This window comes from Zingiber officinale, chromosome 3A, assembly GCF_018446385.1.
Source record: "Zingiber officinale cultivar Zhangliang chromosome 3A, Zo_v1.1, whole genome shotgun sequence".
Taxonomy (NCBI): domain Eukaryota; kingdom Viridiplantae; phylum Streptophyta; class Magnoliopsida; order Zingiberales; family Zingiberaceae; genus Zingiber; species Zingiber officinale.
Window position 1 is genome coordinate 94,418,178 of NC_055990.1, and position 14,912 is coordinate 94,433,089.

At 34.9% G+C, this 14,912-nt stretch overlaps 1 long non-coding RNA gene across 17 annotated transcripts in view; it reads left to right on the forward strand.

Moving 5' to 3' along the window:
• The first annotated feature begins 13,738 nt into the window (after nt 1-13,738).
• The window catches only part of LOC122052068, a 65,074-nt gene continuing 63,900 nt past the window's right edge, over nt 13,739-14,912 (forward strand). For all 17 annotated transcript variants that reach the window (XR_006131750.1, XR_006131757.1, XR_006131755.1 and 14 more), the window contains exons 1-3: nt 13,739-14,095; nt 14,453-14,498; nt 14,717-14,783. This is a non-coding gene — a long non-coding RNA (uncharacterized LOC122052068). The remainder of the gene's footprint in view (nt 14,096-14,452; nt 14,499-14,716; nt 14,784-14,912) is intronic.

Here is a 14,912-nt window from a genome sequence, read left to right on the forward strand (position 1 = left end):
TCTAAAAGACGTAAAACAAGTTAAAGAATAAGATTCTTAGATCTAGAGATAAATATTTGGTTGGACCATACATAAGACAAATATGAAAATATTTGTTATGACTTATGGTAGAGTTGAACCATATTTGCTTTAATCATGAATTAGTCATGAACCAACTTGGTTTAATTGTGAACCAAACCAAGAGGTTAATGGGCTAATTTTTAGTTAAGGGATAATGTATTAGATTTTAGATTTCTAATCCAACTCATTAAAGAAGAGTATATATAGATGTAATTAAGAGAGAATTGTATACAAGTTTCATTATTTGGTTGATTAAGTTTTGGAAACTCAAACCTCCTCTCCCTCTCCTCTCTCTCCTGCCTCCGACAAGAGGGTGCTCCCACTTGTTGTGACTGTTGGGTTTTTCGGGTCGTAAAAATCGCTTTTTGCATTGCGGAAACTCCGAATCCCATGCCACCGGATCCGTGCGAAGTTATAAAACAAAATTTTCTACATGTATGAGTTTCTCTGACCTAGATCTACACTAGATCTACAAAGAAAAAGAGATTACCCTTGATGCGAAGCCCTTCGCAAATCCCGCTCGTCCAAGGTTCGCCGGATCTCAAGGTTGTCAAGTGTACAACCCTCTATGTGTATCCACATGAACAAATCGATGGAGAGAACCTCTAAAGATGTGCTAGCAACCATAGAGGATTAGCAATGGTGGAGGAGAGGGAGAGAAGAAAGGTAGAGAGAGGAAGAAGAAGGAGGTTTGAATGAAAAATCAATTCACTCTAGTAACCCCCACCAAAGTGGCCGGCCACTTTATGCTTCTAAACCCCCATGGAATATCAAGAGTCAAGTCTCTTGATCTCCTCCATGAGGTGGCATTTGGTCAAGTCAAACTTGACCAAATGAAGAAGTCTTGATGATGTGGCATTGGTCAAGTCAAAGTCAAGTCAAAACTTGACTCTTTATCTTCCTACTTAAGTCAAGTCATACTTGATCTTTTTCTCTCCCATGGTTGATAAAATCTAACCATTGGTTCAAGTCAATTTTAATTTAATGAATCTCTATTAATTGAATTAAATTGGCTCAATGAGTCTAAGTCCAAATTAGACTCATTTAACACATGAACCAAATTGAGTCCAACTCAATTAGTTTACTTTGGATTACTCTTAATCTAATTTGGTTCATCACATGAACCTAATCCTCTTGGTTCATCAAATGAACCTAATCTCCATCTAATTTCCCTTTGTGTGTGACCCTATAGGTTCTTGTAACGTTGGCAATGCTCCTAAACTCATTTAGAAGCATAAGTAATGAGCGGTATCTAACAACACATCATTACTACCCAAGTTACAAGAATGTCGAGATCCAACATCACCTTGTGACTACTAATTGTGACTCTTCACAATATGTGACAAGTGTCCTTCTATCCTTGACATCTAGAATGATCAATATGAGGCATAGATCGTGTCATCCTCTAATCAATCTAAATCTTGAATCACAAGTAGACTCACTCAATCAAATGAGCTCAACATATCATATTGACTCATTTGGGCATGGCCATGCACTTAGTGGTCTCACTCTATCAAGAATAATGATGTCACTCCCGTCATATAGGAGGGATAGATCCCATCTACATCACTCACATCCCTTCGCATAATTCGTTACATACCCAGTAATTGCCTTTATAGTCCACCCAGTTACGGGTGACGTTTGACGAAGCCAAAGTATGTAACTCCTTATATAGGGAACCATGGTGACTTCAGGTCCAAGGACTAATAGTCATACTAATAGCCATATGAGAAAGTATATAATACTCATATAATGATCCATGATACTTTCTTATGGCAGGTCATTCAGTATACATTCTCCAATGCATACCCATGTGTCAACTTGATATCTATATATCCATGACTTATGAGATCAAGTCATCGAGTTGACCTACATGCTAGTCTCGTCGCATTAACATTGTCCCTGAGTGTTAATACTTGACTAGGAATGATTAAAAGTAGTGTTCCCTATATCATCTCACTATCGATTCAACCAATCGATTGATATAGGTAAGAACCTTCTACTCAAGGATGCTATTATACTTAGTTATTTGGCACCAATACAAGTAAGTATAATAACCATAACCAAATGTCTTTATATATACATAAGAATATGATACAACGAGTCCATACAACAATCATCAAATGATTGACTCTAGGGCTCTAAGTAACAGTGACCACCATAAGGGAGAAAAACTCTTCCTTGTGTGCTTCTCTTCTTCTTCCTCTTGATCCCTCTTTTTCGCTCGTGGCTAGTAACTTTCGAAGGAGAAGCTTGTACTCAAGGAGCTCGGCGTGGAAATGAATAGAGGCGAGGTTCGACAACGTCGCTACGGTTGATGTCCTTCTCGTTACAGGTCATCCGTAAGGTATACCTAGCGTAAATTTACTTTATGTAAAATTTTAATTATGTGTGTGGTGTGTGTTGTAATAATTATGAATTATTATTGTTTTATTTTTCGCTGTGCATGTTTACAAAACGTGTTCTAGCACGCATCCGCATCAGGCATATCCCAACATAAGCTATCATCGAACTTAATGGATCGATTCCAATTCGTCGCCACATGGTAAGAAAGGCAACTCGAGGGTTGTGGGATCACGTGATAGGGATCTCCTTAAGAAAGCAATCTTTCATCTCTGTCACTCTAAAAATAGGCTATAAATTGGAATAGATATGCTGATGTAGTCCCAAAAGTTCACATCGGATACCATAGGATGATCTACCTATATAAATAACCATTGAAGATAGAAAATCAAATATAGATTAAGTGTTACAAGCATCATACTGAAATCGAAGTCCTAAAATCATTCCGACCAATTTCAACTTCTCCCTTCAACTATTTACTTTCTCTTGATCTCCTCTAATCTAGGCCCTCTCTCAAACCTTTCTCCCTTACTCTCCCAACTCTCTATCTTTCTGACACTCTCTCATTTTTTTTAGCACACTTGACTTCAAACAATTTTCAACTTTCTAGATTACTTTGCAAAATCTGCTAGTACTTCAACAATACCTGTGGATCGATATTTTATTTGTTGACGACAGAGTCGTACACTTGTGATTTGACCACATCAATCTCTAAACTAGTGATAGGAGAAATGCTATAAGTACATTTATCGGCATCTGAAGGAGTAGTCGCTGATTAAGTATAAAAAATAAACTTGAGTAAATAATTGACCTTGAGTTAGAAATGAACTTGAAAAATTCACTAAGTTAAGATAAGTCAAATTAAATCAACAATTAAGCATAAAGTTAACTACTAGTCAAACACATATTTAATATTAAAGCTTAAGCAAGTAAGACATGAAATAGATATAAACAACTTGAAACATACTCCAAGTCAACAAAAGATAGCATAAGTCACTGCAAGTCCCAAATAGAGACAAGCTATCTAAAATAAGCTAGTCTAGTTAAAAGTAGAGGGATGCTGACTTATATGCTAGGAGCACATCATCTCCAGAATCTCCTACTATTGTGCCTCCATGATTTTATGTCGCTCATCAATACACTAAAATTCGAGAGTGACAATCTCCTCGAGGCAAATAAGTCGATATATCCTCTAAAGACAAAGGAGGTGGAGATGGTGGCAACTAACGTCAAAATGGAACTCAAGCATCTTCTCATCCTTCCAAGACTGAGGTGGTTGCCTCCCATGCTTTCATATTATATATAACTCTATTCTTAAGTTACATTTTCGCTAAACTAAATTGTCTAAACCCTATATTATTGTATCCCTAGGGCTACGATGCAATGATTATGCCCTCCAAGTTGTAACCAGACATCTAAGGGTTGAATATATGACACATTAATTGCAAGGATTTCTCCAGTGGGACAACAACCCTAAGAACGCAGGTTGCTTGAATGGACCTTCACGAGTGCTTTCCGATTTATTCTGTGGTCGATGGGAAACTTCCTTAGGGCCATGTTAGTCACCTCCAAGATTAGTCGATTCGAAGAGTTAGATACCTGGATTACCAGAAAAAAAGATAGGGTTTAATGTTATCTCAAGTGTAAATATGCTATCACGAACGATTCTTATGAGCAGTCAGGATATATAAAAACCACTGTCTGCAAAAGAAACACATTATCATGAATGATTCTCATGGCAGATAGAGTGTGTTTGTAATATGAGAATAGATCATAAGCATACTAAGCAATAACAATGTTATCTCATAAAATCTTCTACAATTATACTACGACATGATAACACTATATATATATATATATATATATATAGAACTGATACGTTGCCTAACCTCCCATCTGCATCGCTCAAGTGTGTGTGTAGTTATATATATATATATATATATATATATATAGAGAGAGAGAGAGAGAGAGAGAGAGAGAGAAAGTTGATACACTACCTAACCTCCCATCAGCGCCGCTCGTCCGCGACTAAGTGGTTGGAATGTCCGAAAGTGATCTGAGTGTCTTGAATGCATTCACTTTGAGGGCACTTGGATCCACTACAACAAATTAAAAGACAACGGTTAAAAACCGTTGTCGTAGACCCTTTAAAACCGTTATAATTGGCAGTGTTGTTAAAAATGGGGGCTACGACAACGGTTTTAAACCGTTGTCTTTGAATGAAAAGACAACAGTTTTGCAACGGTTTTAAACCGTTGTCTTTGAATGAAAAGACAACGGTTTAAAACCGTTATTGTTTAGAGCATTTTTTTATTAACACTGCTAGTTTACAACCGTTTTTGGGGCTACGACAACGATTTTTAACCGTTGTCTTTGAGGGTGATAGACAACAACAACGGTTTTAAATCATTGTCTTTTAAATTATTATCTTTTAATACCAATATATCATATTTCAATATAAATAGATAATAAAGAATCATAATCACAAAAGAAAGAATATTTCCCATATCAATGTCATTCAAAATGTTACTTATACAAGAATTATATTACAATCACAAAAGAAGAAACATGTCTAATATTCAAATAAAATTTATCTCAATACAAATAAACAAATAAACTTCATTTACAAACTAATAAACAATTGTCAAAAGACTAGAAACTTATGATGGTGGTTCATGCCATGTAGGATTGCAAGTAATTATTGTCAACTCAAGCCCCATCAAAATCTTCAACTTGTAGAATTTCATTGGACTCCTCTTTCTCACTTGCTGATTCTTCCATGTCAACCTTTTCCAACATTCTGGATTTTTGTGAAGCAAAGTATGTGAGCAAAGCACCAAAAATAAAAGGGAAGAATATAATACTTGTAGAAGACGTAAAACAGGGTTGATAGCTGAAATTTGGAGAAATGTAGTTGCTACAACCACAATAACAGATTTGATAAATCATATACTCTTCAAGTACCCCATTCATATCGGCAAATAAAACCACAACATAAAAGCTTACATGTAGAGGTGGTGGTGTTTTGGCATAATAACATGTTGGACTGCAGTACTCAAGCTCCTCCTTGGTAGGCTCATCAGACCATGGAGAACCAAATGTTTTATAAAGACTATCTATCGAGCTCAAGCTCAGTCCTACTGTTGTTAAATCAATTCCCAATGAAAGAGATGTTAGATCTGGATCATTTGTATTAATAACACTCAATAATCCAAGCATGCCAAATGGACCAAGCGGTAATTGTTACTCGAGTGGACTTTACATTTTGATCTCTATATGACTGGCAAACATCAGACATCTGCTGTAGTCGAAGTTGAGAAAGACTTTGTGGTTGTTGATATTGCTGAATCAGTTGCTCATACATACTCATACCAGAGGCTGGTGTAGGAGAGTTCAACGGTCTCAACCCAATACTAGGGTCCCCACTGTTTTGAATCTGTATAAAGTTGAGGGCAAAACCATTTAATCCATAGCATTAATAAAGATTAAACTATCTAAAGAATTGTAGCCAGGGCAAGGTACCTGTGAATGATAATTACCATGAGAAGGAAAGAAATCAGAGCCATGTGAACATAGTTCTTGAGTGTTTCCAGTGGCAAAAGGCAGCTCACCACTATGGGTTGTGGTAGTATGCAATTGATGTTGCTGAATGCTAGATTGAAAAGTTCCTCCTAAGCTAAATCCGCCAGATCATGTCATCTGGTTGATATCAAACTACCAAATGAATGAAGAAACATGATCAACATAGATAAGCCAATTCTAAAAGTTCACCATAGTTCAACTAATGCATTTAATTAATTATGAAAAAATAGATAAAGAAATATAGATTGTTGAGTGAATATTACTTGTAATTGTCAAATCCTGGACAACATTTGATGTTACTTGGAACGTTGGTGGCACGCTAGGAAACTTTGTCAATAGAACCTGCAAAATATAAACATATATTAGAAGATAAAAATATCCAAAACAAGGTCATTATCCCCTCAACTAGTTAGGTTTCATCTTTGCAAGGCTTGCCACTTATCCCAATGATTTTAAATTCTTGATTTGTATGAGTTGTCTTCACTCTCGAATTTTCAAAGCTCTTCTAGCCTAGCAACAACAAACAGTGAAAAAATAATCTTAGTAGACACAATATGAAGAATGAAACAAGCAAGCTAAAACAAGTTGCCTCAATAAGTATATTATATATAGGCATTCAATAACCTAGAAAATAAAAATAAAGAACAAATTCTTAATCACCTTATTCCAGTCCAGTTGGTATGCATCCTTGACATTTCACTCGTGAATGTATCATTACTATTCATATTAGTTGTAACTTGTAAGAAGGATTGCATAGATTTACAAATGGCATTTAACAGAATATTTAATACCATAAGTTTTAGTGCATCAATGCTACCTCTAACAACACTATTAGTAAAAACAACGTAATAACTGGTGTAACTACTCAAATAATAGAAATAACACTATCTGAATGAAAAGTAGAACTGATTGTCTGTTTAAAAACAAGTAGATAAATATTCATTTAGTACATGAGCCTACTCCATGGACCAAATTTATCAATATTGTACCGAAAAGTAATGTATCAAACAACACAATGATTAAGATCTAGGATTAATATTGACTTATGAACTAGAAAGCTTACAAGGAAGAAGTCTTGGGACTGATAAAAGATTTGGAGAATCTGCTCACGCTTCTCCTCCAAAGAAAGTCCTCTTTTCTTTGACTAGAAAAATATATACAACAAAAAGTACACTAATACGTCTTTTACAAGGAAAGCAACTGTTCATTCAAATTTGAAGAATGAAAGCAAATGCAACTTCATAGACAATTAGATAGTTAAGAATAGTTGTTACTACAAAACTAAGGACTCACCACTTTGCCTACTATAGGGCATTAGCACAGAGTCATCATTTCTCATACTAAATGTAGTAAAGGATTCAAGCATGAAATAACTACTTGACAAATAAATCAACATCCTAATCTATTTCATTCTGAATCCAAGTAAACTACAAGCAACCATTATCACTTTTAACAGCAACAGAGTAAGAAGAATGAGCTCATCTATTTTCATACTAGAGAATAATCAAATTATATTTAAAGAATATTAGGCATAATTTTCATAACTTCTTCTAGAAGTGCATCCCGATTACTAACTATCACCATGCTCCTGGTGAATAAAATTTAGTAGTCTAAATTGTTCGACGAAGAGGAAGAAGAAGACATGAGACAACAACCTCATGGAATGATTAAACAAGCATTATAAACTCCCAACTAGAAGCAGTTCCAAAATCTAGTTTCCCTAAACCCATAAATTTTATAATCCACAGTAAATCACTACCTAAATTTCCCCCTCGTTTAATTTAAAAAAAAAGTTATATCATTTAAAGATATGCTATCTCTAGATCTTTTAGCCAGGAAGAAGGCTCATCGAGTTCTACTCCACACAAGACGATCTACAGCATTAATACGGAAGAGACATGAGAACTAGGTCATCGTCGGAATGCTAATACAAACCTTAATAGGTGGAGTAATAATTGATTCACATACGTGGAGTAATCATTCCCGTCTTTGAGAGCCTGATCATAACCTGAAGAATGCAACAGAAATGACATTTATATAGCTAGGAACAAAAGTTTGCCTCTAATTGAATATAAGTAACCCAATCAGAAGGCAACAACTACAAGAATAAAAGTTATTAAAAAATAAGACATCAATCAGCAACAAAATATAGCCTATGAAAGTCTCAACTATTTGAACAATGGGATTTTAAAAACATTGGCAGGTTCTCTTATCCATTTGTAACAGCTTCACTCCTTCAGTAAGCAAAACACTCAAACTCTTCACAAGGATGCTGACATTCTCTAACAAATATCACATTTACGGCAACAACTGAACTCTAAAAGAAGAAACAAAGAACATAGAATATTCATCATTGTCCACCAAACAAGATTAAGTGTAAGACAACTCACCTCGAATTTGACGGTTCCCTTCCTCACAACAATATTTTCAGTTTAGACCTCTGGATTCCACTTCTCCTTCCAGTAGAACTGGGAAGCGATCTCCGACCAGAACCAGCTGGATCCTCTATCGATTTCTGTACATGTTCCGATACTGAAGATACATGATATTAATGCTGAGAAAAAAAGGCAAAACAAGTTTTCCAAGAAACTAAACAACGTTCCATTTTAAAGTTTTCGTATTCTTCCGAATTGGGAAAAAAAGCACACAACTAGTTCTGTACAATAGCAAATATCATAATCTACAAGTTTCCACAAAAGATAAAACTTACATAAACCTAAACAAAGCCAAAACTTACTTACAAAAACAACAGAATGCCCAACAAAGGAGGAACCTTCAAACCCACAAAACAGAATTAGCCCAAGAAAGCTTGAACCGAAGAGTTCAAGTACAAGCAACACGCACCTGTTCGAACCGAAGCAGCACGCACCTTCGGACGAGGAAGAAGACCAACGAGGAGGGAAGAGGTTTTGGCGAAGAGGGATCGAGCACAAGCAAGGAGAGGAGTCGCCGCTGAGATCTGAGACACCCTAAGCCCTTCGCATCCTCTTCCAGGATGAAGAAGAGGAGACAACAAAAGAAGCGCAAATTCATTCCGCCTTCCTCTTATAGGATTCGAAGAGCTCGTCGAGGAAGTTGGGGGGATTTTGATGGCAGCGAGGTGGGATCGAGAAGAGATCAAGAAAGAAAAACGCGAAGTAGATGAAGAGATCGTAGGTTGGACGGAAATACTTAGGGATCGAGAAGGTAAAGGGGCAGAATTGGCGATAAAAAATTTCGAGGAGAGGGAAAGAAAAACTCGGCGGTAAAAAATGACGAAGGGAAAACAATGGTATTCAACAACACTTAATAGACAACGGTTTTTAAAAACCGTTGTCGTAACCCCCAAAAAAAGCGTACATAGACAACAGTTTTCAAAAACCGTTATCGTAGCCTTTAAAAACCGTTGTCGTAGCCCCAAATAGACAACGGTTTTTAAAAACCGTTGTCGTAGGTCAAAAAAATTGCTAAAAGACAACGATTTTTGTTAAAACCGTTGTTAAAAGGCAAAAAACAACAATTTGGTATAAAACCGTTGTCGTTTGAGTGTTGTTGAATGAGGATTTTCTTGTAGTGATTACTTTTGAATGCCCTTACCACTCAGTCACTAACAATTGTGGCAAAAAAAAAAGGCGAATACGCTCGCCCCCAGTATCCTCGCTAATCTGTCCCAGGGCCAACATGGAGGAGGTAAATCACGGGCTGCTACTAGTCTTTGGAATAGTGACTAGCACATAAGGGAGGTATTTACCTCGGCTTTGCTGAGATTCGAACCCCATACTTCATTATGGCAACACCTTATGCGTTAACCACTAGACCCATCCGAGGGGACCACTCAGTCACTAACAAGTGACATATACAAGTGGCATGAATGGTCGTTGTATAATATATCAAAACTATTTATATAGATATATAGAGGTCAAGACATAAATAACAATGAAAAGAATAAATATCAACTAGTGTAAATAAGTTGATATCAAGAAACAAATGTCGAGTAGAATATTAATATAAAAATAAGTAATTGTTATCTAATTAATGAAAGAAAAATAATCAAGCATTAAGGGTAAAAAATATATATAGAAGTCAAAGAATAAAACCATCTCTACTCTAGAATGTTATAACCATCATCTAATTAGAGAGTTGCTTGAGTTCGAATATATAATTAAAGGATAAATATTTAAGATCAATAAATCAATCTATTAATTTTTTTAATAACATATTCTGTTTGGATGAGGTGAGCGAAGGTTCATTAACGGAAGGGGAAGGGAGGGGAATGGAGAGAAAGGGAAGGAAAGTAAAGTATTTATATTCTCCTTGTTTGGGAGGGAGTGAAGGTTCATTAACGTAACATGTGTTACCGTGTTTGGGAGAAAAGTGAGGGTAATGAAGGTTAAATATATAAAGTTACAAAATTACCCTCACTTTTATTAAAGACTTACACATTCAAAAACCCAGTGCATCTTGCATACATTTGTTGGTTAAGATTTACGCATTCAAATAATTGTAACTCATTTATTAAAGTCGGCATCGGTATCGTCGTCGGCGTCGACGTCGACATCGGTATCGTCGTCGGCGTCGACGTCGACATCGAAGTCAATGTCGGTGTCGAAGTTGACATCGAAGTCGACGTCGCCGCCAAAGTCGGCGTCGGTGTCGAAGTCATCGTCTGCGTAAAAGTCGGTGTCTGCGTCAAAGTCGGAGTCGGTGTCGACATCAAAGTCGGTGTCGGCGTCAACATCGAAGTCGGTGTCGGCATTGACGGAGTGTGAGCGTTGGGTGGTGCCAGTTGGGTGATGCGAGTGTTTTTCGTCATGATGCAAAGAATACCTAAAACAATGATTTTTAGAATTAATATAATTACTAAAATAGGGATAAAATTGGAATATAATTTTTTTTAATTCCCTTTACCCTTCCTTACCCCCCAAATCGGGGTGTAAGAAATTCTTTCGTTTCATAGGTAAGGAAGGTTAAAGCTTACCCTTCCTTACCTTTCCTTTCCGTAGCTCACTTCTTCCCAAACGAGGTTTCAAGTTTCCCTTCTTTTTCTTTACCCTTCCCTCTCCTTCCCTCAATTGAACTATTAATTAATATTTAATTAACTCTAAATTGCTATCAAATTCATATTAACAATTAAATTAAGGCTAAATAACTTTCAACCCCCCTGTGTTTTCCATCCAAAAGTAGTTTGTCCCCCTATATTTAAAAAATGACACTTAGCCCCCCTATGTTTTAAAGAAAAAAGGAAAAAAATAATAAATGACCAAAATAATCCTTACTTTTATTTAAATGTTAAAATTATGACTAAATAACTTTAAGCCCCTTTTATTAAAAATTATTGGTGCAAATTTGTCACACCAACACTTCATTGCTGCTTTTATTATATGTCACATTTGATAATGAAAAAGATATTTTTAATTATGAACTTTATTCCATCTTTATTTGATTTTGGTTCATTAATTTAAATTTTTGGTTTTTTTATTTGGTAAGGGTGGTGGAATGAGTTTTTGAATAGTTATTTCTTTTAGAGTTGCTGCTTATCTATTGTTTATACTGGTGTATGTATAAATTTTGTGAGAGTTTTTTTAGGAACAAATGAAATTTTTGACCTATATATCAATCAGGTTTGGTTAAAATTAAACTTTCAACGATTATGTGAGATTTTTTATTTTTAACTTTTCTTTATGTCTAAAAATCTAAAGTTGCCTTGAATAAGGATGTTTTAGTTACAATAATTTTAACATTTAGAATAGTAAAGGAGTTATTTTGATCATTTACTATTTTTTTTCTTTAAAACATAGGGGGCTAAGTGCCATTTTTTAAATACAGGGGAAACTCCTTTTGGATGAAAAATAAAAGGGGCTTAAAGTTATTTAGCCATAATTTAACATTTAAATAACAAAGTAAGGGTTATTTTGGTCATTTATTATTTTTTTCCTTTTTTTCTTTAAAACATTGGGGGGGGGGGGTAAGTGTCATTTTTTAAATATAGGAGGGCAAACTCTTTTTGGATGGAAAACACAGGGGGTTGAAAGTTAACCTAAGTGATTTAATTAATCACCAAACAACATTAACTCATAAATAAATATCTCAAATTATCTAATTACAGCTAATCAATTAATTAATTAATTAGCTATCCTAATTAATAAAATAATTAATCAATCTATCAATAACTAAACTTAATTAATTAATCCATAGATTAATTAATTAATCAATTATTTAGTTCATCACATCAATAAACCCTCTAATTGCATTTTAAAAATAATTTTAATTTTTGATTTTTTAAATTTAAAATAAAATATTTAATTAGTATATTTTTAAAAAGATACTAATTTCCAATAAGCTTTTATATCTTAATTTTAAATATATTTAGGCGAGAGATCGCTAATATGTGAGTTCTCATTCTCGACTCCTGATTTCTTTTCCTTGTCCGTTGCTTCCTCCCCACAAGCAACATGCATTACTAATGCGATGCTTTGTAGCGAGCTCGTTGCTAGCCCTCTTTCGGACATCAATTCAGTAAATCTCCATTGCCAAGGTATAACATCCCCATCATTTCAACTACAAGTTTCTTCTTAGATAAATATTTGTTAGTGAAGGTTTTGTAATAAAGAATAGATGACTTATGATCATAAACTGAGAGAATGACTGAAAGTGTGATTGCAAAGGGATGATATTGTTTTTTGAAACAAGTCATTGCAAACCCGTTCAATTGCAACCTACATTTGTTTTTATAACTCATTTGAAAGGTAAAATAAAGTGGAGATGCTTGCATAACTAAGTAAGTTAGAGATCTTTTATGGAAGCAACTAGAACTTTGATTTGAGAGAATGGGAGAGAAGAGAAGTGATCTCTCATGTTTGATTGCAGCAAGTAAACAAAAACTTAAGGGTTAAATAGGATCATGTAACAAAATTTGTAAGTAAAAAAAACTTGATAGGTCATAGTTAGTCAGATATTAATTAGGCATGGATAAATTCATTAGAGACATGGGATCTCTTTAAACCATATAAATTCAACCTAGGTATGATTGAAATATGAGTGATTGACTAATGAATTCAAAATTCAAAAATAATTTAGACTGGCTCGACCATCTTGTGCATAATTACACCAATATATATATATAAATCAAGAGTTATCTATTTACACAAAATACTTCATGATAAACTAAAAAAAAAGATAAATTAACGTTTTTAAATATCTAATATCAGCATACCCACGCAAAAAATTATTAGATTAAGTGACCAAAGCTAATCATTTTTTTAGTTCATTATTTTTTAACATAAATTTTATCTTTGAAAATGAGTTTAAAAATTGAAAATAAATAAATAGGTATAGTTAACTAAATTCAAACCTATTAGTTATTTCGATAAATTATTAATTTTTTTGTGAAATTTTTCATAAATCGTTATAGTAATATTGATGAAACAATTATATAACAAGTTTATTATTATATAATTAAAATGATTATTGTCAATACTAGCAAAAAAAGATAGGATTTTTTTTTTCCGTAAAGGAGCTGTTATTTTTTTTAACAACGTGATCATTGCCTCATTGGATCGTTTAAATTTCATGGTTATTGTTTTAAATTATTTATTAGTTTTTTTTTAATTAATATTGTCATTTTTAATGAGAACTGTTGCTTTTTTTTTCTAATTTTTGTACCGTTGCTTTTTTTTTTTTTTCTAATTTTTTTACCGTTGCTTTTTTTTTTCTAATTTTTTTTTACCGTTGCATCTTAATGCGCTAGGTTTTTTTTTGAGAGTTTTTTAAGCAGCGCATCGTCTTCTTATCGGGTTGGCAAAAGGCTACTCATCGTCTTCTTCATCGGGCAAAGAAGCGAGCGAGAGAGAGAGAGAGATGAGCGCAGAACTAATCTAAGACCTCCTCGTCTCAGTTCTCGATGATGCAGCTATCTGATACCTCTTGAGGATGATTTTCTTTTGGATTTGGCGGAGTATTTGTTGACTGGAAGGCGAATCTGCCACGCCAAGAAGGTAGGCGCAGAACTGATCCAAGACCTCCTCGCCTCAGTTCTCGATGATGCAACTATCTGATACCTTTTGAGGAGGATTTGCTTTTGGATTTGGCAGAGTATTTGTTGACTGGGAGGGGAATCTGCCGCGCCAAGAAGGTAGGAGCTACTTTGTGATCGGTCTATTTTTCTTTCTGTCTATCTGTGACTCTCTGAGAGGTTAAATTTTAAACAAAAAGAAATTAGCTAGTTTCGATATGTTTCGGTTCTTCGTTTTCCCCCGTTAGGTACGGTAGGAGCCCCTTTTGTTTCTAGCATTGTGCAAATCTTCATGATGCTTTGGGATTGTGAGTTCACATAAATGTAGATTCTTTTGGGACATTGAGAGTGTGGCAAACTTTTCTCTCCTTTTTTTTTTTTTCAAAACAAAGAAGTATTGTCTAGTATTTGCTGGAAAGTTTTTTTTTCCCATAGACCAATCCGTCACCTTCTCCTCCTAATTCTTTAACGTTGTAGGGTTTCTATCGGATCAACAGACAAGCTGCGAGATGGAGAAGAAGATGTGAGTATTTCTTATGTGGTTGCTTTAGTTTTCTTCCTTGTTTTCTGTTGGTTCTTTTGTGCTTAGGGTTCTTCCAGAAGTTGCGTTCATTAGCCTTTGTTTCTCTTCATCCCCCTCTCTTTGAATAGTTCTCTGATTCTTCGAATTGACTTCTTCTATTGTCTTCGTTCAGTGAGATCATCAAGACCACCACTTCCTCCTAATTCTTTGCTTTGTAGGGTTTCTATTGGTCCCACGGACAAGTGGCGAGATGGAGATTAAGATGTGATTATCACAAGTGGGCAGGTAATCTTTGCTACATATTTTCTAATTGTCACTCCTTCGGTTATTGGATTCTTGTCGTTAAGGTTAGTCATCGTGAAGCTGTACTGAATGGCCTTGGTAGTCATCCTTGCTTCTCCATTAGCTCTAGGT